Consider the following 26608-nt stretch of genomic DNA (forward strand, 5'->3'; position numbering starts at 1 on the left):
TTCTTATGCTAATTGACAGAGTACCTTATTAGATAGATTTATGGAGTTGTGGTTCATGGCTTCTTAATATTTTAGACTTCTACTATGCCTTTCTAATGTAGCCTCTATACATAAGATCTCAGAAGTTCAGAGAACAGAATCCTGGCTCTTGAGTAAGGGTTCTTGGTTCAAATTCTTACTGCAATTTGTTGTGAAATTGCATGTCATCTAACCTCTTTGAGCCTCTTCATCCATCCATCCATCCATCTTTGAGTTTCTTCATCCATTAAATAACACATTTGAATTTAATGGTCTCTAAGGTTTCTTCCAGTTATGAATCTATAGTCATACTACTGTAGGCAGTATAAATACTGTTGTTTTATAAGAATCTATAGTTCATGTTTTAAGCCTCCATTAATAAGTTAACTGTTTAGAAGGCAGGGCACATTTTCTGCATAAAACCTGCTCCAGGAACACATTTCTATATATACAGTGACTGTTCTAAGGCAAAATGAAACACAAAAACTACAAGAATAAACTTTAGGGAGAAGATCTAGCATTAACCAGAGCAAGGAATTTGCTCTTTGACTTCCCTCTTTTGTTGTAGTGAAGACAGAGATCCATGATAGAATCACTAGAGAATAACTGAGAAGTACAATGGAGATTGCCCTTTTGTGCATTCCCAATGCTTAACACAGTGCCTGGAACATAGTAGGTATTAATAAACATTTATTAATTGATTGATAGGTTGACGGTTTTCTATGAGAGAATTGTGAATGACTCTGGAATGACTACACTCTGGGAAGACCATTTGTAAATTGCTATAATAGAGTCTTTGAGTCATTGATAAAGGTCTTCAAAAAGAAGCCTTCCTTTCAATAAGACTTTTGTGTGTGTATGTGTTATTGCGAACTTGAAATGATCTTAAGGATTATCTTTCTCCTTTTATAAATGAGGTAACCAAGGACCAGAGAAAGTAACTGACTTTCCCAAAGCTATAGAAATAATAATAGAACTGGGACTAAAACCCAGGTTTCCTTATTCCTTGTCCAATACTTCTCTCAATACCAGAGGTTCTAAATCTGGGTTTTGTGAACTTGTTTTTAAAAATATTTTTATTTTGTGTTTCACTATAATTGATTTCATTTGTAATTCTTTAATTCTGTGTATTTTATTCCATGCATTAAAAAACATTCTTCTGAGAAGTTCATAGGATTCTTGTTAAGAGTTCAAAATGTTGGAGTTTGTTCTCAGAGGACAGCCAGTTTAGAGGCTTAGAGCCCTTCGGATGTCTCCAAATCCAAAGGTTCTGTCCTTCAGCCTCTGCCTCTGCCTTCTTCTGCCTCCAACAGAGATGGAAGATCTCTCTTATCTCCTTCTGGGGAGCCCAGCACCAACTTGCCGCGGAGAGAGGGCTTCTGGCGTAGCTCCACTGAAATCCCAAAAGTGTTCTCTGCAGCAGAGTCGTTTCTCTCGAGTCTAGCGCGATCAGCCAGCCAAGAGGAAAATATATATTCTGCCATAGATCCTTCATCGCTGGCTTTTTATCTGCCTCTTCTGAGAGAATGGGATTATGGGTTTTCTCCCATAGTGCTCTCTGGCCCAATGACTTTAAGGGAGGTGTGAACTCTCTTGAAGTTAGAAAGTGTACTTTGTGAAGCTAGCATACTTGTGGAGTCCAATGAGTAAAGGTGGGAACACAAGCCTTGTCTTGATTAGTTCTACTTAGTACCTTGTTTCAGGTTCTGGCCAAAACAACTTCTTGTAAGATTAGATCAACTCTAATTACTTAGCAGTTAGTAAGGATTCCAACAGATTCTCAAGAATCACAGGTATCATATCATCAAAGGGTTAAAGAACCCTTGTTTTACACCATGTTGCTTCATCTATATTTGACTCAGGTGCCTGGAAAACAGCAAATACATTTAGCAGCAGTTTCATGTGCTGAAAAGAGGTCCAAGGGGATCAGTATAGAGGAAAAAGTCATTAGATTGAAAGTAAAGCTACCAAAATGATACCAGCTGTCTATGATGCCATAAGAGAAGCAAAAGCATGGATGAAGGGACCCTGCAGGTGGTAATTGAGTGGCTGCTGTGTGTGCAGAGCCCCATGCTATAAACATTTATCTTCCACAGGAAACTGAGTTCAACATATTAAGAAGTTAGGGTTACTTAAACACAAGAATGGAGCTTAGGAAATATCCAGTGCTGGTGTTTTTAGTTTGCACAGTTCTGAAAGAAGCAAGTGATCATTGGAAAACTTCCAAAAATGGTGTTAGGAGCTGAAACCTGAACCACCAAGTTTCTGTCAAAAAATTATATTCTCTCTAATCAGATTCTACAAGTCTCCTTTTTAGTCTTCAGATTATGGTTTATAATGAAAGCAATAACTCACTTAAATAATTTCAATAATAATTCAACCATTGTGCTGAGTTCTAGAGGACATTAAAAAAACCCCAAGGAAAACATATTCTGTCTTCAGGACAGTGGTGCTTTAAGACATATATAACTGTAAAGTAAGGCAACATGGTAAATGTTATAAGATGAATAAACAAATAAATAATGTTCTAGAAATTCAAAGGCTGAAGAGATCGTAGTTTGGGGAAATGTGGAAAGGCTGCTAAATATACACATGTGCTTATGTGTATGTTTTTATGATTATATGTATGAATGTATGTGTGCATACATGCATCCAACCTATGTTTGTTTCTTGCTTTCCATTCATTTCATTGTAAGCTTCTTGCTGAACATCTCCACTAGGATATCTTATTGGTATTTCAAATTTCACAAGATCAAAGCAGAAATCTTTATCTTTTCCTTTCCCCAAAATTTGCCTCTCATCCAGACTTTCCTTTTTCTTTTGAGGTATCATAACCTTTTTTTAGTTACTCAGGATTTCAACCTTTAAGTCAACTCAGGAGGAGGATAGAATGGATATGTTCCCTCTTGGCTTAATTCAGCCCCATCAAATGAATAAGCAAACAATGGTCCTGACCTACAGTGGGATGGATGTGCTTTCATATTTAGGGCTAGACTTCCTGGGCTAGCAGTGCAAGAAACAAGATTGGCCATACTAATATGTACCAGTTGGCAAGGGAAGAGTGTTCTTAGATCATATGTGGGAAATTTTAACTGTGCAACATTAAACCAACCAAATAGGAAATGCATTATTTTCTATTGCATATCTCTGATTTAAGCATTGTTCTTTAGGCCAGAGAAGAAGACCAGGGCATATTTCTGATCCATAGTTATTCAATTTCTTTTTCTCCTTTATCATATAGATCTTTCTATTGGGAGCAATAACTTTAGCCAGATGGATTTAAAATAGTTAATGGAGCATTAGACTGATAGGATCCTTTGCACAATCATGAGTATTATCAAAGTTACTATTAAGATCAAAATGTCAATTAAAATGCCATATGAACACCCCCCAGGAACCTAACCATAATCAGGAGAAAAGGACCTCAACAGATCTAAGTGTAGGCAAGTCCCTTAACTTCTAGTTTTCTCATCTATAAAATGGGGACAGTAGCAGCTATGTTTGAGTGTTATTATGAGCATCAAATGAGAGAGTATTTGTAAAGCACTTAGTTGATTACCTTGCAGTGTTTAATATATGCTTATTAAATCTAAAATCTAAATTTCACAAAGAAATATTCCTATTTGTGAAGGTGAAGGTAGTTAGATTAACATAATGTAATCAGGAAATTCCCTCCCAAATTATCAGGGTCAAAAGAGTTGTTATTGGCATGGATCTGTAGAATACCAACCAGACCACCATGCATTGAGCACCAAGGAACTTGATCTGTCAAGCAAGTTTATGGATCTTATCAGGGTTTGTGCTCAGCCTTCATCCAATGGTGAGCAGTCAACAAGTCCTTCATGACTTTAGATAGTATTAATAACTTGATCCAATCTTGATGATGTCATCTATGGAAGTCAGGAAGTAAGAGTCCACTGTCCAATTGACTCATTGATGACAAATTATAGGGCTGTTCAGGTAGCCTTGAGAAAGATGGTAAAGATATTCTATATTTTTATTGTTTTTGAATTGTTTCAGTCATCTCTAACTCTTTTATTGTTTTCTTGGCAAAAATATTGGAGTTTTTGCCATTTCCTTCGCCAGCTCATTTTATAAATGAAATTATAAATGAGAAACTGATACCAAAAGGGTTAAGTGACTTGTCTAGGATCACACAGCTAGTAAACATCCAAAGCCAGATATGAAATCAGTTCCTTCTGATTCAAGGGGCAGTGTTCTATGCACTGTATACCTAATTGCTCAGATATGATATATACCTTGCCAAGTAAAAGTAAACTGGTCCTGATCTCAGGTCTCAAAGAAAAAGAGCAGCATTAGTTAGATCAATAACAAAATACCAATCTCTTGGAATGATATTTGGGTGAACCATGATAGGAACATTCTCTAGGACCACAAGAGCAATGAGTAGATAGTTGGTTATTGTCTTTCATTTTTGAAGAGGATCAAAGTGATATCACCATGTTAGAATCAAGTTACAATGTATCTGACTGGCTGATCAATTCAATACAAGCTTATATCTATTGAGATAATCATATCATTTTTGTTAGTTTGGTTATCGATATAGCCAATTATGCTAATAGTCTCGCTAATATACAATCAGCCTTGCATTCCTGGTATAAATCCTATTTGGTCATGGAGTATTATCCTAGGGATGATTTGCTGGCATCTCTTTATTAATATTATATTTAAGATATTTGCATCAATATTCCTTAGGGAAATTGGTTTATAATTTTCTTTTTCTGTTTTGACCCTATCTGGTTTTGGAATCAGCACCATATCTATATCATAAGAGGAATTTCTTAGGATTCCTTCTTTCCCAATTTTTTAAAATAGTTTGCATAGTATTGGAATTAGTCATTCTTTAAATGTTGGTAGAATTCATGTATAAATCCACCTGGCCCTGGGGATTTTTTCTTAGGGAGTTGATTAATAGCTTGTTTTATTTCTTTTCCTAAAATGGGACTATTTAAGGAATTTATTTCCCCTTCTATTAATCTGGGCAATGTATATTTTTGTAAGTATTCCTTCATTTCACTTAGATGATCAGATTTCATTGACATATTAATTGGGCAAAATAACTCCTATTGTTTTATTTCCTCTTCCTTGGTGGATAATTTTCCCTTTTCATTTTTTATGCTAACAATTTGTTTTTTTTTTCTTTCCTTTTCCTAATCAAATTGACCAAAAATTTATATATTTTGTTTTTTCCCCCATAAAACCAACTTTTACTTTTGTTTGTTAATTCTTTTTTTTTAATTTTTATTTAATAATTACTTTATATTGACACTCGTTTCTGTTCCAACTTTTTTTCCCTCCCTCCCTCCACCCCCTCCCCTAGATGGCAAGCAGTCCTTTATATGTTGGATATGTTGCAGTATATCCTAGATACAATATATGTTTGCAGAACCGAACAGTTCTTTTGTTGCATAGGGAGAATTGGATTCAGAAGGTATAAATAACCCGGGAAGAAAAACAAAAATGCAGATAGTTCACATTCGTTTCCCAGTGTTCTTTCTTTGGGTGTAGCTGCTTTTGTCCGTCATTTATCAATTGAAACTCAGGTCTCTTTGTCAAAGAAATCCCCTTCCATCAAAATATGTCCTCATACAATATCTATGTCGAAGTGTATAATGATCTCCTGGTTCTGCTCATTTCACTTAGCATCAGTTCATGTAAGTCTCGCCAGTCCTCTCTGTATTCATCCTGCTGGTCATTTCTTACAGAACAATAATATTCCATAACATTCATATACCACAATTTACCCAGCCATTCTCCAATTGATGGGCATCCATTCATTTTCCAGTTTCTAGCCACTACAAACAGGGCTGCTACAAACATTTTGGCACATACAGGTCCCTTTCCCTTCTTTAGTATTTCTTTGGGATATAAGCCCAATAGAAACACTGCTGGATCAAAGGGTATGTACAATTTGATAATTTTTTGGGCATAATTCCAGATTGCTCTCCAGAATGGTTGGATTCGTTCACAACTCCACCAACAATGCAATAGTGTCCCAGTTTTCCCGCATCCCCTCCAACATTCATCATTATTTTTTCCTGTCATCTTAGCCAATCTGACAGGTGTGTAGTGGTATCTCAGAGTTGTCTTAATTTGCATTTCTCTGATCAATAATGATTTGGAACACTCTTTCATATGAGTGGTAATAGTTTCAATTTCATCCTCTGAAAATTGTCTGTTCATATCCTTTGACCATTTATCAATTGGAGAATGGCTTGATTTCTTATAAATTTGAGTCAGTTCTCTATATATTTTGGAAATGAGGCCTTTATCAGAACCTTTAACTGTGAAAATGTTTTCCCAGTTTGTTGCTTCCCTTCTAATCTTGTTTGCATTAGTTTTATTTGTACAAAGGCTTTTTAATTTGATGTAATCGAAATTTTCTATTTTGTGATCAGTAATGGTCTCTAGTTCATCTTTGGTCACAAATTTCTTTCTCCTCCACAAGTCTGAGAGATAAACTATTCTATGTTCCTCTAATTTATTTATAATCTCGTTCTTTATGCCTAGGTCATAGACCCATTTTGATCTTATCTTGGTATATGGTGTTAAGTGTGGGTCCATGCCTAATTTCTGCCATACTAATTTCCAATTATCCCAGCAGTTTTTATCAAATAATGAATTCTTTTCCCAGAAGTTAGGGGCTTTGGGTTTGTCAAACACTAGATTGCTATAGTTGACTATTCTGTCTTGTGAACCTAGCCTTTTCCACTGATCCACTAATCTATTTCTTAGCCAATACCAAATGGTTTTGGTGACTGCTGCTTTATAATATAATTTTAGATCAGGTACAGCTAGGCCACCTTCATTTGATTTTTTTTTCATTAATTCCCTTGAGATTCTCGACTTTTTATTGTTCCATATGAATTTTGTTGTTATTTTTTCTAGATCAATAAAATAGTTTCTTGGAAGTCTGATTGGTATAGCACTAAATAAATAGATTAGTTTAGGGAGTATTGTCATCTTTATTATGTTCGCTCGGCCGATCCAAGAGCACTTAATATTTTTCCAATTATTTAAGTCTGACTTTATTTGTGTGGAGACTTTTTTTATAATTTTGCTCATATAATTCCTGACTTTCCTTTGGTAGATAGATTCCCAAATATTTTATGGTATCAACAGTTATTCTGAATGGAATTTCTCTTTGTATCTCTTGCTGTTGGGTTTTGTTGGTGATGTATAAAAATGCTGAGGATTTATGGGGATTTATTTTGTAGCCAGCTACTTTGCTAAAATTATGAATTATTTCCAATAGCTTTTTAGTAGAATCTCTGGGGTTCTCTAGGTATACCATCATATCATCTGCAAAGAGTGATAGTTTGGTTTCCTCATTGCCTACTCTAATTCCTTTAATTTCTTTCTCGACTCTTATTGCCGAGGCTAGTGTTTCTAATACGATATTAAATAATAATGGTGATAGTGGGCAACCTTGCTTCACTCCAGATCTTACTGGGAAAGGTTCCAGTTTTTCCCCATTGCATATGATGCTTACTGATGGTTTTAAATATATGCTCCTGACTATTTTAAGGAAAAGTCCATTTATTCCTATGCTCTCAAGTGTTTTTATTAGGAATGGATGTTGGATTTTATCAAATGCTTTTTCTGCATCTATTGAGATGATCATATGGTTTTTGTTTGTTTGGTTATTGATATAGTCAATTATGCTAATAGTTTTCCTAATATTGAACCAGCCCTGCATTCCTGGTATAAATCCTACTTGGTCATAGTGTATTATCCTGGTGATGATTTTCTGTAATCTTTTTGCTAATATTTTATTTAAGATTTTGGCATCAATATTCATTAGGGAGATTGGTCTATAATTTTCTTTCTCTGTTTTCAGCCTACCTGGTTTAGGTATCAGTACCATGTCTGTGTCATAAAAGGAGTTTGGTAGGACTCCTTCAATCCCTATTTTTTCAAATAGTTTATTTAGCATTGGAGTTAATTGTTCTTTAAATGTTTGGTAGAATTCACATGTAAATCCATCTGGTCCTGGGGATTTTTTCTTAGGGAGTTGATTGATAGTTTGTTCTATTTCTTTTTCTGAGATGGGACTGTTTAGGATATTTACTTCTTCTTCTGTTAGTTTGGGCAAGCTATATTTTTGGAGGTATTTTTCTATTTCATTTAAGTTGTCGAATTTATTGGCATAAAGTTGGGCAAAGTAACTCCTAATTATTGCTCTAATTTCCTCTTCGTTAGTGGCGAGTTCTCCCTTTTCATTTTTAAGACTAACAATTTGATTTTCCTCTTTCCTTTTTTTAATCAGATTTACTAAGGGTTTGTCTATTTTGTTGGTTTTTTTATAGAACCAACTCTTAGTTTTATTAATTAATTCAATAGTTTTTTTACTTTCAATTTTATTGATCTCTCCTTTTATTTTTAGAATTTCAAGTTTAGTGTTTGACTGGGGGGTTTTAATTTGTTCCTTTTCTAGCAGTTTTAGTTGCAAACCCAATTCATTGACCTTCTCTTTCTCTATTTTATACAAATAGGCCTCTAGAGATATGAAATTTCCCCTTATTACCGCTTTGGCTGCATCCCATACATTTTGGTATGATGTCTCATTATTATCGTTTTCTTGGGTGAAGTTATTAATTATGTCTATGATTTTCTGTTTTACCCAATCATTCTTTAGTATGAGATTATTTAGTTTTCAATTATTTTTTGGTCTACTTCCCCCTGGTTTTTTGTTGAATGTAATTTTCATTGCATCGTGGTCTGAAAAGGATGCATTTACTATTTCTGCCTTACTGCATTTGAGTTTGAGGTTTTTATGTCCTAATATATGGTCAATTTTTGTATAGGTTCCATGAACTGCTGAAAAGAAAGTGTTTTCCTTTCTGTCTCCATTACATTTTCTCTAGAGATCTATCATATCTAACTTTTCTAGTATTCTATTTACCTCTTTGACTTCTTTCTTATTTATTTTGTGGTTTGATTTATCTAATTCTGAGAGTGCAAGGTTAAGATCTCCCACTATTATAGTTTTACTGTCTATTTCTTCTTGCAGCTCTCTTAATTTCTCTTTTAAGAATTTAGATGCTACACCACTTGGTGCATATATGTTTAATATAGATAGTGCTTCATTATCCATGCTACCCTTTAGCAAGATATAGTGCCCTTCCTTATCTCTTTTAATTACATCAATTTTTGCTTTAGCTTGATCTGAGATCAGGATGGCTATCCCTGCTTTTTTGACTTCACCTGAAGCATAGTAGATTTTGCTCCAACCTTTTACCTTTAACCTGCATGTATCTCCCCGCTTCAGGTGTGTTTCCTGTAAACAACATATTGTAGGATTCTGGCTTTTAATCCATTCTGCTAACCGCTTCCTCTTTATGGGGGAGTTTACCCCATTCACATTTATGGTTAGAATGACCAATTCTGTATTACTTGCCATCTTGTTAACCCCGGTTTATGCTTTTCTCCCTTCTTTCCCCTTTCCCCCCTTCCCAGTATTAAGCTTGTGAGCACCACTTGCTTCTCACAGCTCTCCCTTTTTAGTATCCCTCCCCCCGCCTTAGAGTTCCTCCCCCTATCTTACCCCTTTCCCTCCCAGTTTCCGTATTCCCTTCCGCTTAGCTTATTCCTTCCCTTTTCACTTTTCCCTTCTCACTTTTCAATGAGGTGGGAGATGTTTCTCCATAGATTGAGTATGTCTTAAGATTTTTCACTTAAAGCCAATTCTGAAGGCAGTAAGATACCCATTATATTCATCCCCCTCCATTCTTTCTCTCAGATATAATAGGTTTCCTATGCCTCTTCATGAGATGTACTACCCCCACTTTACCCTTTTTCTGGTACAATGTCCTTTCCACATCAATTTCTAGAACAAGGTATACATGTATTCTTTATATATCTATATAGTCGAAATATAGTTCCCAAGATTAATCTTTACCTTTTTAGATTTCTCTTGAGTTCTATATTTGTAGATCAAACTTTTTGTTAAGTTCTGGCTTTTTCATCAGAAATAGTTGAAATTCGCTTACTTCATTGAATGTCCATCTTCTTTCCTGGAAAAAGATGCTCATTCTCGCTGGGTAAGCTATTTTTGGTTGCATACTAAGTTCCTTAGCCTTTCGGAATATCATATTCCAGGCCCTTCGATCTTTTAATGTGGATGCTGCCAGATCCTGCGTGATCCTTATTGTGGCTCCTTGATACTTGAATTGGGTTTTTCTAGCCGCTTGCAATATTTTTTTCCTTCGTCTGAGGGTTCTGGCATTTGGCCACTATATTCCTTGGTATTTTGATTTTAGGATCCCTTTCAGTGGGTGATCGATGAATCCTTTCAACGTTTATTTTTTCCTCTGTTCCTATGACTTCTGGGCAGTTCTCTTTGATAATTTCCTGGAAAATAGTGTCCAGGCTCTTTTTTTCATCATGTTTTTCTGGAAGTCCAATGATTCTCAGATTGTCTCTCCTGGATCTGTTTTCCAGGTCTGTTGTCTTCCCCAGAAGGTATTTCACATTCTTTTCCATTGTTTGATTTTTTTGGATTTGCTTGACTGATTCTTCTTGTCTCCTCGAGTCATTCAATTCCAATTGTTCAATTCTGATTTTCAGTGAAGTATTTTCTTCACTCACTTTTTAAAAATCTTTTTCTAATTGTCCCATTGAGTTCTTTTGTTCTGTGGAATTTTTTTCTATTTCGCCAATTTTGTTTTCCAGTTCACCAATCCTATTTTTCAAGGATTTTACTTCTTTATCCACTCTCTCTTTAACTGACTTCTCCAGTTTCTTTTGCCAAGCCTCCCTCTCCTTTTCCCATTTTTCTTCTAGCTCCCTTGTGGGAGCCTTTTTAATTACTTCTATGAGGTTCATCTGTGCTGAGGAACAGATGATCTCCTCCTTTGGGGATTCACCTGGGGACTGTCTGTTTTTAGTCTCCTCAGGATTTAGAGTCTGCTCTCTATCTGTATAGAAGCTGTCAAGGGTTAAAGTCCTCTTCAGTTTCTTGCTCATTCTGTCTAATAATCAAAGACAAACTACCAAAGAAAAACAGAAAAAACTGGAGTCTTTCTTTGGGGGAGGGGCTGGGTGTTGTTACTGAGCTTCCTCTCCAGACTGCAGGGGGCAGCAGTGAGGCACTAGCCCTACTGTGCTGCGCCTGCGCTCTGAGATCCCAGAGCATGCTGAGTCACTGTGGGGGGGGGGGGGGGGAAAGGGGAGGCAGCCAGGTCCCGGGAGACTCCAGCTGTTTGGGGTTGTATTCTTCAGCCCCGGTGTTTTTAGCTTCTCTGCTGGGCTGCTGACTTGCTGCCGGAGCAAAGTATCTAATCCTGTAGCGAAGCTCTCCCCACAGAGATGGCTGCGATAACTCCCCACCCCCTCTCCAGTCTGCTCCCGTGCTCTCACTGCCACTGCCCGCTGCCTGCGCCCGATCTAAAACCATCCCAGCCCTCCAGTAAAGACAGACCTTTCTTGGCGAATCTCAAGGATGGCTTCTCTTGGTAACTATTTGTGTCTTTTTTTTCAGTCAAGCATTAATTCAGAGGCTTGTAATGAAATGGATAGTGAGAGAAAGCGTGGAGCTACACAGCTGTGTGCCTCCTCTCCGCCATCTTAACCGGAAGTCCCAGTCAACAATTTTATTAAATGCTTATTATATATTAGATTGAATTATAGATTAGATTGAATAATGGACTTATATGGCAAATATATACTTAAGGACAATAACTTTGGCAATGGTGTTTAAGATGAAGTAGAGTAGTGAGAGACTTGATTTAAGGAGATCAATTAAGAGATCAAAGATATGATGATAAGGTGGAAGCTCTGTTGAGTTATGAGAAAAGGTCAGTTATAAAAGAAGTTGAAAAATCTCTTTCCAGTATTGGTGTGGGAATAGTATTAATGTCTATAGTGCATATGAACTTCACTGTATTAAAATCTTACTGAAGTAGTTGTTAAATTTCAGAGTATAGTATTAATGTCTATAGTGCATATGAACTTCTCTGTATTAAAATCTTACTGAAATAGTTGTTAAATTTCAGAGGCTGTAATTTAGTGTGTGCTTTAGCTGTTTTATCCAACACTGGCATTGATGTAATAATAAGCAATGGTATATCCAACTGTTTTTTATTTACAGTAAAAATAGCAAGTCTCTAATATGCTGTTACCATAATGTTAACATGAATAGCAAACAGCCTGGCTATAGAGTATTTGAAGTTATGTCTACTTTAAAACATCAATGTATCACCTTTAGCTTTAATATAAGCTGGGTTAATATATCTGGGTTACAGTGTTCTGCAGCCCTTACAAATGATATAACCTGATGAAATATGACAGTGTATATACTATTTATTTGAAACAAAATTTAAAGAATTTTTTTCTTCTGAAAAAAATTAGGTTTTATTTTCACTCATATGCTTGGTTCAAGTTTACATTTTTCATGAAGTAATTTGAAATGATTTCACAAGGAGAAAGAGAGGAGAGTTTAAAGACTTTCCTTTATAATAAGAACATCAAATGCTAGAAAAAAAGTTATTTCCTCTTTCTTAGAACTCACTGGTTAGCTAGCACTCTGTGAATTTCAAAAACAAAAACCAAAAAACCCACAAAACCCTCCATAATTTCCACTTTAATCTTCTGCCCCTTGTAGTTTTTATTATCTTTCATACTGTCTGTTCATTTCTAGTACTGTAGCCTATACCAGAATGTGTGATGATGAATATTTGTGGCAGTTGCACAATCTAAATGCTCTGTTGTAGATCATTATTACTGTTACAGATATGTCACTTATTTTTATTTGTTGAAACTTTGTGATTGGCTATGATGAAGTCTTATTTCTATCTTCTTCCACAGCTTTCTTTCTTTCTTTCTTTCTTTTTTTTTGAGTTTTAACCCAACCTTTTTGTAAGAAGGAAAGAGATAGGCCTTGATTTTATATAAAATACCAAAGATCTACCTTCCACTGTAACCACATGCTGAGGAGTTTCTCCCCCCTGCCCCCCCCTTTCAACACAACTTTTTCTGTGCAGCAGGTCTGTTTAGTTCATAATTACTTCATAACAGTTCATAACTACCCTCTGACTGTTGTCTAAATTTTCTAACAGCTGAACTGACTTCATGCTGTTGGAAGTTGCATTTTAAGGCGACCAGGCACATCTGATGAATTGTATTTTTCTTTTGAATAACTAATTCAAGGTTTTCTCTGTGGGTTGGATGACAATATTAGCATAATTTTGGAGACATTCTTTTGAGAGATCACTGTGTCCTTACAAAAACCAGGTTATACCATTTGTAAGGGCTTAGTCTGCAGAACACTGTAAAACTTCTTTAGGAGAAGGCTAAAATATAAAGGGAAAAAGCCAGATTTACTGACTCTCAGATTATTAGCTCTGAAGGGCATAATGTACTGTATTGAACAGTCCTCATTTTTCAGATGAGGAAATTGAAGTTTTTAAACTGACATCTTCATCTATGAAATTCAGTTAGCAGGGACTGTAACTGAGGTCAACTGCATTTAACCACAGGGAACCAATCCTATAGAAGGTGAAGCCAATCTTTGTTGTCAGAGAGAAAGTATATTGAGACCTATCCAGGTCAGAAAGCACTGTGTATGGGGATAGAGATGTAAGTCTAAACTCTTTGTTCAGGCTAAGCTCCCATAAAAACTTCAATTTGGATAGTTCAGGAAGGGTTACTCTAGTGTTCTGTTATAAGGAAGGATGAAGATATTATGCTACTGTGGGTCTCTCCTGGTCAGAGACTTTATAAGGATTATAGTCTAGAGGCTATCTTACTGTGTGCATATGAAGAAGGACATTGAAATTAAGTGAAGATGCTTTTTTAAAGGGCCTATTGTACTATTTGGTGTTTTTGTGACTTTTTTCTTGGCTAATGTAATTGCTATGATGGACCTCATAATTCATGATACAACAGATATATGAGTGCTTACAAGCAGAAATGTGACTAAAAGATTAACTATGTATATTTGGAGAGTCTTTGAAAAACATTTATTGTAAATCATAATTTATTGTAATCCTCTTTTCTTGCATGATGAGTTCATAGCTTTAAATATAATTACTTTTGTTTTATAGTTTTAGTTTGTTAAACAACCTCTAGAATTTGAGATTGTTGAGAGTCTTTGGAGAGTCTCTGTTGAGAATACCAAGGTAAAGTTGTCTTAAGATAAATCATGAGGCCATTAAATATTTAAACATAGTCAACTAAAATTCTTCTAATGTAGTTTTCTGACAATGGAATAGATTACTTTACGAGATAATTGGTATCCCTATTACTTGAAGTATTAAAACTGTCAATGATGAGAGAATTTGTGATTTGCATGTATTTGTGATTTGCATGTATAGAGTTCAATATTCCTTCCCTTCTTTTGCAAGAAAGTGAATGTTTTTTGGGGTTTTTTTTGGCCATGCTTTTCCTCCAAGTTAAAGGTAACTTCTTTTAATGTCATTTTCATGATAATTATTAATATTTTGATTAAGTAGATGGCCCACCTTGAGATAACAGCTACCTCATAAAGTCACTAAATGTTTATCATCCTTAGGCTAATTATGAAACAGTGCCTTTATTAGCCTTTCTACAACCTCCAGAATTTGAGTCTGTTGAGAGTCTGTGGAGAATCTCTGTTGAGAATATAAAGGCAAAGTTGTCTTAAGGTAAATTATGAGGCCATTAATGACTGTTCGTGATCTTGGCCTTCTGGCTTGTAGTCTACTAGTGCTCTCACATCTTCAAAGCTGATTATGAAGACATACATTGACATAAGAGATTAAGTGCTTTATCTTTATAAACATGATAAATTCTTTCCCAGCTAAAAACCTACTCCAGTTGTATGCTTCTTAACACTTTGTGGAAAAGATCTGCTATTACTTGCTCTCTACAAACATAAACTGTGATGACACATGAAGACCTACCAAAAGCCCAGAGGAAATATTAGAGTCATCTCCTTCTATCACTCTTTTCTGTTATCTTGGGACTGGGTTGGTTATGCTTAAGTGAAACTACTTGGATAAATAAATTATACATTAGGCTCTTTAAAAATAAATCTGTATATATACATATATATGTATATTTGTGTATATATAGATATAGAAATTGGTATATGCATGCATATATAAACAAATACACACACATACATACATATATCCATCTCTCTTTCTCATATATATGTTTGTGTGTGTGTGTGTGTGTGTGTGTGTGTGTGTGTGTGTGTATGTATACTAATGCTAACATCATAAGTGTCTAATCAGATAACATTTACGGCTGAATGTTTGGGAATTAGTAAGAATGACTTATCACTTCTTCAAACTCTGAAGTTAATGATATTCATTGCCATTTATATAGTCCTGAGTATTCAAAATACATTTTACAAAAAAGTTTCTTCTCTAACCATTGCCTCCATTGATAACATATTTTAACAGGAATATTTACAATAAGGAATATTACAATGAAGACAATTAAGGGATTTATAAGAATGTTGAGAGGAGTGATGAAGACAATTAAGGGACTTGAAACTATACTGTATGAGTAGTGGCTTAGGAAACTGGTCATATTAACTGTCAAGAAAAAAAAATTTAGGGCCATGATAGCTACCTTATAATATTTGTAAGGTAATTAGGTAGATGAGAGAAGAGATATGTTATGAGTGTCTTCATTAGGGAGAATTAGACTAGTTGATGGGCTTCAAAGGAGGGTAGATTTTGTGCCACAGTGCTACAAATAAGTGAAAATTTTTATATAAACTTATGTACACATACAGAGACACACACACACATAGAGAATCTAATGTATAACTTATCCAAGTAGGTTTCATTTAAACATTTAAACATAGTCAATTAAAATTCTTCTAATATAGTTTTCTGATAATGGAATAGATTGCTTTATTAGATAATTGGGGTCCCTTAGATAATTGGGGTCCCTATCACTTGAAGTGTTAATAAAGACTAGGTAAAAAACTGTCAATGATGAGAGAATTTATGAATCAGGAGATTGGCCTAGGATCTAGATAACCTGGATGATCTCCTAGATCTAGGGAATCATTAAGGTTCCTTCTTTAAAATTACCTTACTCTAAGACCCTATTAACTTCCTCTGTATGAATATTTGCGGGGGAGTAGGTAGAGGGAGAAAGTATTTTCATTTCTTTCAAAAGAAGTTTTTACTTTCAATTTACTTTCACCTTTGTTTTGCTTCCAATTTTCTCTATTTAAAGGGTCACATTCTTTTTTATAAACCTTGGATACTAAATTCAACAAGATTATTCCTTCTTCATTGGTCAATTCCTTTTTAAATCATAGATGAATTTGTTTTAGTTGTGCAGAAACTTTTTATTTTGTGCTATCAAAATTGTCTATTTTATCTTTTGTTTTGGCCTACATCCTTTGTTCAGTTAAAAGTTAAGCTCTTACCTATACCATCTCATTCTCTTCTAATTTTCTATGATATTATTTGAGATATTTAGCTAAATTTATTGTGGAATATAATGTAAGATGTTCTAAAAATGATTTGTACCATACTGTTTTCTAATTTTCCAAGCTGATTTTTTTCAATTAAATCAAAATTCCTTCCTAGATAATTTTATGTATCCTTGAAGTTCCCTTGTTTCTGATTTTCCTTTGCCTTTTCTATTGATCTACTTTTTATTTGTAATCAGAACAAAATTATTTAGATGATTATTACTTTATAGTTTGAGGTATTAAAATGCTATTTGCTCTTTACATATGCTTTCCTTTAGCATTTCTCTTGATATTCTAGATCTATTTCTCCAAATAAATTTTGTTTTAATTTATCTAACTTTGTAAAGTATGCTTTTATTAGTTTAGTGGTATAAAATTAAATCTACAAATTCACTTTGGTAATATTGCCATTTTTATCATATTGTCATGGTCTACCCATAAGCACCAAATATTCCTTCAACTCTTAACTTGTTCTTTGTAAACATTTGTAATTCAGGCTATGTGAGTACTAAGTATGCTTTGGTAGATTGGTGTATAGCTGTTTCATGTAGTTCGCAATAATTAAAAAAATTATACTAACATTTTGGGAAAAATATTTTTTTCTAAGTCAAGTTTCTAAAGTTAAGGCATTCAGCTTTCAAATAAGAAAGATATTTGCAATTTTAGATTTCAGTTCAGGACTTTCTTTAAAATATATTATGGAGTTTTGCCATAATACAGTTTTTATACTATTGAATTCTGTATAAAGGAGAATGTGATAGGATTCTGTACAAAGACAAGAAATAACTTATTATAGAAGGATTTCCATATCATATATATAATGGGGTTACTAAAGACAGATCCATGCCAAACTTTCAAAATTTCCCATAGCAATTATTAATACTGTTTATGAAAATTTAGAATATACAATTAATTTAATAAAAGCTTTTTGAATTCCCAAGAAAATGTAAAATGTATGCGTCAGTTTTTCTCCCTCTTTAAAGATGTTTTAAAACATCTAAATAAATTCATAATATAAGCAATATTTGCAATATATTCAATTCATAAGCTAGCAGAAATCAAAACTCATTTTTATAACGGCATGAGGTTTTTTAAAAAGATTGTCACCATTCTAATAAAAAACATTTCCTATGGAAATGATAAATGGAGAATATAACATGGATGTTTTAGTGAAATTACTTTGCAAAGGCAGAATATCTTTGGCCTTTGGATTGTGTGAGATTTGAAAAAAAATTAAATCATAAAAGCTTTAATTAATTTGATCTATGAATCCCAGGATTCTTCTTATAAATGTTCAATTGATTGCCTCCTTATTCTCAATAAACAACAATTCTTAGAAATTGAAATATATATTTGTAACATCATTTCTATGTTCATTTCACTGCACAACATAACTCAGGAGATTTTAGGCATTTAAAAGAACTTTACCTGTTTTCTCCTCACTGCAATTGATTTTTTTCCCAGTACATAAATGCAACCATTTCAAACTGTTGACAATACTAGCTGTCCTACTGAAATGCTAGAATTTATAAGTCAAGAGTCGTGTGTAGATGACACTAGTGTACATGGAGTTGTCCCTGACTTTAGAACATTCTTGATTTTCTACCATCGGGTTTATGTAGCTGAAGTAAAAAAAAATTCCTTGTAAATAAACCTTGGCAGAGGAGATAGTTCCTCTAGATAATTTAAACAACAAAATAGATATGAAATTATCTCCACTTCTCTTTGGCTGGTACGATGTAGTCTAAGGAAGGTGAAATCAGTGCCTGCAAGTTAATAAAAAAACTAAAGCAATTTAAGCAATGGATATGATAAAAAGACATTAAAAAATTTAAACCCCTAGCAACCTAATTCTCCAAGGATAATATTATGCTCTGTAATTTAGAGGTGGAAGAAATTTTAGACCTCTTTTGATATATTTACCCTCATGTAACAGGTGAGGAAACTGAGATCCAAAGAACAGAAATTATTTGCTTAACTACATATAGGCAATAAGTAGTAGAGCCAGAATTTGAATTCATGCCCTCCAATTCCAAATCTAATACTCTTTCCATCAATACAGAATCACAGGATCTCAGATGGAAGGATCTCAGAATTGAACCAGTACAACCTATGCTTGAATGAGAACCCACTCTATAAAATATGTAATAATTGGTCATTTTGCCTTTTCCTAGAGACCTCCAAAGAAAGGTAGCTCACTACCTCCTAAAGCAGCCCATTCTATCTTTGGAAAACATTCATTTTTAGGAAGTATTTTCTTACCCCAATCTAAAAGTTGCTTCGCTGAAACTTTTATCAATTCCTCCTAGATTTGCCTCTGGGATCAAGTAGAATAAGTCTAATTTCCCTTCTACCAGACAGTCTTTTAAAACTTGAAAATAATTGTCATTTTCCATCTGTTTGCAGCATGTTTTCTCTTTCTGGATGAAATGTCCCTAATTCTTACAATCAATAATCATATATGAGAATTTCAAGGCCACCCACCATCCTGGCTTCTATTCTCTACAACCTTTCTATTTTAATAGTATCTATCTTAAGACATGATGCCCATAATTGAATGCAATATTCCAAACATAAATTTATTAGAACAGAATATAACTGAAAAAATGGAAACATCAAGAACAAGCTTATTCTTAGCTTTCAAATATTTTTCTTAAACATTTCTCAATGACGTATAGAAGCTTTCAATTTAAGTAATCACTTTAGAACCTTATTCATGATTTAACCTTATTAGATTATATACTCATAAAATCTATAGGAGAGGGGATTTTATATCCACTTCAGTTTTCCCTGGCTTGTAATATGTAATAAACTCATAACTGATTAGTTCATTATCCACATTTGACAACCAGAATATAAATTAATGTTCATCAAACTATGTCAAGAAATTTTTATCAGTCCATCTATGAAACTGACCTCCATATATACAATCTCTGAACTTCTGAATTTCTCATGGAATGCCCACTTCAAATCTCCAAATTTCCATTTGTGTGAGACAATGGGTCTTTGTCAGTGAATCTCATTCTGAATAATTAAATGAATTTCTGGTGGCTCTCACTCTTTAAGTATAAGAGTACTCCTAAGTTTTGAGGATAACATAAATTTCATTGGTATATGCATGAGGCAGTTCACTAAGCTTTTAAAAGCTTATTCATATTTATCTTCCATATGATCTTTAAATAGTATTAAAGGGAATGAGATCAAGTTGACCTTGTTGCACTTCTGCTTTTGGTTCTTTCCAACCTTATGTGTATGAATGAGACTGCTAGAGGCTTATTGATTGTATAAATCTTCACACACTTGTTATTAAATAACAAATCTAGAATAATTTTTAGAACATGAGAATTCTTTTTGAAGTGACAATTTGATCTTCTCTGGATCAGAAATTACTCTGATTTGAGCACTAGATGGTCCATGAGAGAGTATGAAAAATTGTCACTTGTCAATTGGCAGTTAAACTGGACCGTTTTTGAGTCAATACAGCACTTTTTTTTTTTTACAGCACAGAAACATTTTATTCTTTATTTTTCCATTTCCACATTTTTTGTCAGACTATTTTCCAGTTTTCCTAAAAGTTTTTGTCAGATTCCTGTCCCAGTAGCTAGAATATTTGAGTTAATCAAACACTAGCTTACAATGTTCATTTGTTTCAATATATTCTGTATACAATCTCTTTATATCTGTGGATGTTTTCAAGTCATTGTTGCCTTCCATATTTGTGTTTTGATCTTCCCTATTGTTATTATTATAGTCATCATTCTTTGTGTTTGGGTCCTTTTTTGTTTGTTTATTCTTCTAACCTACTTCTTGACTTTGAACTCTATGTTAGTATTGGGCCCTGCTCAATTTGGGGTTTCTGCTTTTTATTATTCTTCTGCTTCTTTCACAGTTCAGTCTGAGGGCCTATAAGTTACTGGTGCTTCCAGGCAGTCTGATTCAAGCAGAGGATTTTTCATTGCCATCCTGTTATTAATCCTGCAAGTTCCTGATCCAGATTTGAAACTGTTGGGCTGTGTATGGTTGGGTTTCAGTAAATTGCTTTTAGATTCAGTTATTATTAACCCTTTGGGAGGTTTTGCAGATTCAGTGTAGCTGAACTGTTTGATTCCACTTTGATCTTGATTTTCTGCCTTGGTTATTCTACTGCAGGCTGTGTGGAGAGATGAGAGAGTGAGGCTGATGAATTTGTGCAACTCTGCCTCACTTAAATTCAATTCACTTGCACGTCAAGAAACCCTCCTCATGTCATTAGTGTGCAGGGCTAAATGTTAGAACTGAATTTTCTGATTAGCAGGATGAGTTCAGAAAGGTATGGAGAGACTTACATGAATTGATGCTAAGTAAAGTGAGTAGAACCAAAAGAACATTGTACAGAGCAACAACAAGATTATGTGATCAACTGGGATAGATATGGTTTTTTTCAATGTTGAGGTGATTCAGGGCAGTTCCAATAGGCTTGTGATGGAGCGAGCCACCTACATTCAGAGAGAGGACTATGGGGACTGAATGTGGATTACAACAGTATTTTCACATTTTTGTTGTTGTTGTTTGCTTGCTTGCTATTTTTTCTTCTTTTTGATCTGATTTTTCTTGTTCAGCTTGGTGGATATGGAAATATATTGCACATATTTAACCAATATTTGAGTACTTGCTATCTGGGGTGGGGGGGGGGGGGAGGGGGTAGGAGAAAGGGAGAAAAATATGGAACGTAAGGTTTTGCAAGGGTGAATGTTGAAAACTCTCTTTGCATATATTTTGAAAAATGAAAGCTATTATTAAAAATTAAATAAAATGTTCATAACAACACAAAAGAAACCTATGACTTGTTCCCTAAAAACAAAATAAAACAACTTTCAACAACAACAACAACAACAACAAAAACCCTGAGTTTTTTCTCTGTTCTAAGTTTTTGGAACTTGTTCCTTGTTTCTCACACAGCTAGAATATTTTGCTTGGGGCCAAAACTATTCCTCTCTTCCCTGGAACTGTAATCTGGAACTGAATAATAGGTGATAGAGCATCGATTCTCAGTCCCAGTGCTGGTTCAGTTGTCCCTTGAGATTTCTTTCTATTTAATAAATCTTTATTTGCTTTTAGCTCTGGCATTCAGTCTTCGGCACTAGAATGCTCTCTAATATTGCTACCACTATGTCTTTTGTGGCTGCAGTATGCTCTTGGACAAGCCCTTTCCCATATCTTCAGACCTTTCTGTTTTCCTAAACATCTCTGGGGTGGAAAAATAACTCATTATGACTTTTTTTTTGGTTTTCCCAAACCAATTTCTTTGGTTTGGTGTTTTTTCTATGTTTTTATGAGTAAGTAAGGTGGAGGTAGTGGTGTTGTGAATTAAGTGTGTTCAGAGAGCTGGGTGAAAATTCTGACTCACTCTGCAATCTTCATTCTGCCTCCTAAAAAAAAAATTATCCTTTTCACATGTTTCTTCAAATGCTTTCTAAAGATCTAAAAATCATTTAAGTTTACCAGTACCTCCAAGTTCATGTCTCTAATCATTTTCTCCGCTTGAAATATGTCAGGTGTTCCCAAGATTCTTTGGGTATATATGCTCAGAATGATAGAATATGCTGGGCAGATGAAATATATAATCTATGTTTCACCTTCTTTGATGGGGAATTAATAATATTTTTGTACCATTATAGGCTTAAAATGTAGAAGTATCGAAGATTAGCAAGTAATCTGACATCTTGAATTCATGTCATGATATACTAATGCACTTTAGTTCTCTTGTTATAAGTATAGTAGTCTTTATACATTTAGATATTTCCAATTTCATTCCATATCACATCTTTAGGCAATTCATATAGCTTATAAAGTTTGGCGATGATGTCATTGACTAATGCTTTTTTCCAATATTTCCTAAAGTTTTCTAAGACCATTCCTGGGAATTTCAGCTGTTACTGAGGGGGAGTGTGTGTGTGTGTGTGTGTGTGTGTGTGTGTGTGTGTGTGTGTATGTGTGTATTTAGCATATCCCATCACATTTTGTTTTTCACATTAAATTTCTTCCTCAATTTATCCTTTCACTTCCAATCTCTAGAACCACCAAGCTCGAAGCTTCACTGTTCTTTGCCACTTTTGCTTCTAGTTTCTTAAAAGTTTCTGCACAAGGATGGATGATTAAGGTATGAAGATATCATCTCATTTGGCTGCCTGAAGTATTCTTCTGGTAACTTGGTTAGGCTGGAGTTAGTTCTAGTCAATATAGCCACATTGAAGATGCTTTCTGAGTCTACATACCAGATCCAGTATATCCATAATCCACCTGTTTGCAGATATATGCAATTTCCTTAGAGAATTTCAAATTTATACTAATGTTGACTGAATATGGGTAGTCATTCTGTCAGCCAACAAAATTAAAATGCTTGCATTTTAATGTAATATAAAACTATCTTTTGCAAATATCTTATAAAATGATCAGAATACAAATGTCAACTGAGATCCACTGTCCAGTATACTGGGACTACAAATTTATTCTTCATACTTCTTTCTGTAACAAGTCTTATGAATCCAAGTAGCAAGATCCTATGAATGGCTAATTGTTTTTCAGGCCAAAATTAAAGTTTTCAGTCTCTAAAACATCTCTCCTAGTTTCCTAATGTTTCAATTGCTCCAACCATAGTTGTGGTAAAAGATAGTTCAAACTTCTTGTGCTTTGCTGCTCACATTTTTGAATTAGGTTGCTTGAATTGCAGAATCTGTTCTGCCCATCTGTTCCATTTCTCAGCATACTTTTTCTAAATTTCTGACTTTGGGTCTGGGTACATGGGGAGAGAGGATCTCTCTTTTAATAATAATAATTTATATTTACATAGAACTTGAAAATTTATGAATCACTTACCTCATAATAACATCATAGTTAGGATAGATATCATTGACTTCCATTTGTAAATAAGTAATTTGAGGTTCATTCATTAAATAAACATTTATTGAGTACCAAGGCACTATGCTAAGTGCTAGAGAGGTCCAGAGAGTTTTAAAAACTCATTTATGTAACTAGTAGGTAACAAGACCAGGACTAGAGTCCAAGTCTTCTGAATTCAAAATCAGTCCTTTTACTACTATACTATGCTATTTGCTTTCCTTTGTAAAATCTCTCACATATGTTTCTATCAATATCTTGGTTTTGGATGCTAGCCAAAAAATAATTACTAGGCACTCAACTTGGTAAGATTGCACTTATTCTTGTGCCTCTGAAAATCATTTGGAATCCAGAGATGGAGAGATCATTTTCTTAGCTTCAGAGATAGTACAGCTGCCAAAAGGGTGTCTCTGCCCTTCAGCAGAGCCTTGGGGAAGCAGTAGTGCATGTATATTCACTTCAGGGCAGACACTATGTGAAACAACAGATATGAGTACCACCCATTGCTAGTTATTATCTCCATATCTGTGTGACTGTCCAAATTTTCTGAATTTACCTAGCATTTTGACACTGAGCCTGAACTGTTTGCAGTATAACTATTTGATAGGATGACAGAACTTATGAAAAGCCACTTCTTTATCTTTGGATTCCTGAAGCTCCTTTACCCCTGGTGTATAAGTTTTATGTTGTCTTTTCAGAGTTAAAGACTTTGATCACCGACTCTAGACAGAGGTGTCTGGTTATCAGTGATCTCAGGAGGGTAGCAACCTATTGTTACATCTCCCGGGTCTACATAATCTGAAAAGAAATGGTAGCTTTCAGGGATAGCTCTCATGTTAGCAATCACCAGATCATCACTAAGAATTGAAATTTGGTTCATATAGTTTTGCCTCAGATGAGAATTAGCAGAAATACAATGGTAAAATCACGTAATCATATTATTTACTTCTTTTCATTTATTCTATCACTGTTCTAGGTTGGTCTCCCATGACCTTACTTAGGTTTCTATACTCCCTTTATACATAGTTTCTCTGCTTCTAGTTTTTCCCTACTCCAAACTATTATACATATGCTTGTTAGATTAGCTTTTCTAAAATGCTGCTCTCTTCATATTATTTCATAGACTAAGCCATCAATAATTTCTCATCATCTATAGGATAATAAATTTTCTTAATCTTTGCATGCAACCCTTCTTCCCAATGTTATATACAACTTTTTTTCCCCCATTACGAACTTTCTTCTGTAACCAAACTGTTCTCCTAATGGCCTTTGCTCTGTGTGAAATGTGCTTATCACTCCCGTTTAACTGTCTAAACCCTATCTGTTCTTCAAGGTTCAGTTTGACTTTCACCTCCCTAAAGGCTTTCTTGGTTTTTAATGTTTATTCAGTGGTCCTTTCAGCCTCTGAAACCCTATTGTACTGATTGCTTGTACCATGCATTTATTACTTAATCATTGGTGATAATTCATATTGTTTTATGTCATATTGCCTTATTTAATACTCTTGCTTATTTTTCCATGTACACTTCTCCTCCTCCCCCAATGTATCCTTGAGGGCAAGATTCAAGTAATATACTTCTGTTTTCACTCCATTGCACCTAACACAATCCTATGAACATAATAGGCACTAAATGAATGTGTATTTCATGCATGTCAAATTTTGTTCTTTTCCTTTCTTAGCATTCCTTAAAAAAAATCTCATATCTTCTTGATCTGACTCTGGTTTCTGACTGGATTTAAGCAAGATGGTAACTTAAACTTACTTTGTTTGAAAAACTGTGCTTCTCTAACTTTCACTACTCTTTCCCCAAGATTTTGTGTTTGAATTGCTGATTCTTGTGGCTCTCAGAAGAATAAGGCTCATTTGAAAAAGCCTGGGGAAAAAATTATCAAGGTTTAATTATTATCAATTCCTATCTTGACCTTAAGTATTACTCAAACTATTCAGAAGCCATGTCTAGGTCATTTTAGACATAAATAGATAAAGATAAGTAAACTCCCACAACATACCTTCTCTGAGGGATGCAAGCCACATGAATTCAGTAAGTTTATTCATTGGGAATGTTTGGAGTTTTTGGGAGCACAGTTCCACTTTTTTAAAAAGCAACATCAAAGTCTAGACCTGCTACTCTGAAAAACTCTCCCAACAGCACAAGGAAGCTAGCCAATGAAAAAAGAAAAACAAACAAAAACAAACTAAAAAGCAGGAATGAGCCAGGTTTTGATGCTTTAGGTCCTCACTGGGATTTATTTGAGCTATTATGAGAACAGAAAAGATGAAAGGGAAGCTAGCTGGGCATAGATGTTGTATGGAGGCACGTCTGTTTACATTCTTTGACCAGATGTAATTTTCAGACCCTGAACAGTGCAGTACTCTGCTCCCTAAATGTTTCAGGACCACAAACAGCTCCTAGTAGCTATCACCCTGTTTAGAGTCAAAAACCTTCTTGTGCCTGAGTATAGCTCAACAGCTTCAGCTCACAACTATTCAGCCATTTTAAACTTTGCCATTTTTAGTGAGAGTTATTGAATCTTAGAGTTGGAAAGGATTTGAATTATCATCTAATCTGCCCTCTCATTTTATAAATAAGGAAATTGAACCTTAAAGAGGTTAAATAACTTGCTAAAATCACACTGTTAGTTTGAAGCACCATATTTAAATCAAGATCTTCTCAATCCCAAATTAGCATATGTTCCAATACACTATGCAAGTATGGTTACTTTCTGTACATCAAAAAGAAAGCCTAAGTCTGCTTTTCCAACAGTTTCAGTCAACTTGCCAAGAATTCTTATTACTTTCCTTTACACTACTGAAATCAAAATGTCATTTACAGAAGGACTAGAATAGGATTGGCTCAGGGATACAAGATCAGCAGTTTGACATGATAGTAAAAAGAAAAAAAAAAACCAATATGGATGTTTGCCACAAGAGGAATGCTCAGCAAGAACATTTGTTCTAATGAAGAAACTGCAAATTAAGGTCTTTGATCTTACACAGCTCAGGGCTATTCTTTTTACCCAGGCCATCCCAGGAAACTTCTACTCTTAAAAAGCTGTAGTCAATATATCATTTGTAATTCTCCTGAATGGAAATAGGCATTTTAACCCAACAGAAGTCTTTGCTATTGGTATCCAAGCAGAGTTTTCCATCCTTTAGCTGGAATGGGTACTCCACTGGGTTTTGAACAATTCAGAGGTATTAAACTTATGTTCCACTGTCTGCAAAACTCCTGAGTGATGCAGAACCAGATTGAAGTGTAATTGAGAAAA

The sequence above is a fragment of the Antechinus flavipes genome, chromosome 1 (assembly GCF_016432865.1).
Source record: "Antechinus flavipes isolate AdamAnt ecotype Samford, QLD, Australia chromosome 1, AdamAnt_v2, whole genome shotgun sequence".
NCBI lineage: Eukaryota > Metazoa > Chordata > Mammalia > Dasyuromorphia > Dasyuridae > Antechinus > Antechinus flavipes.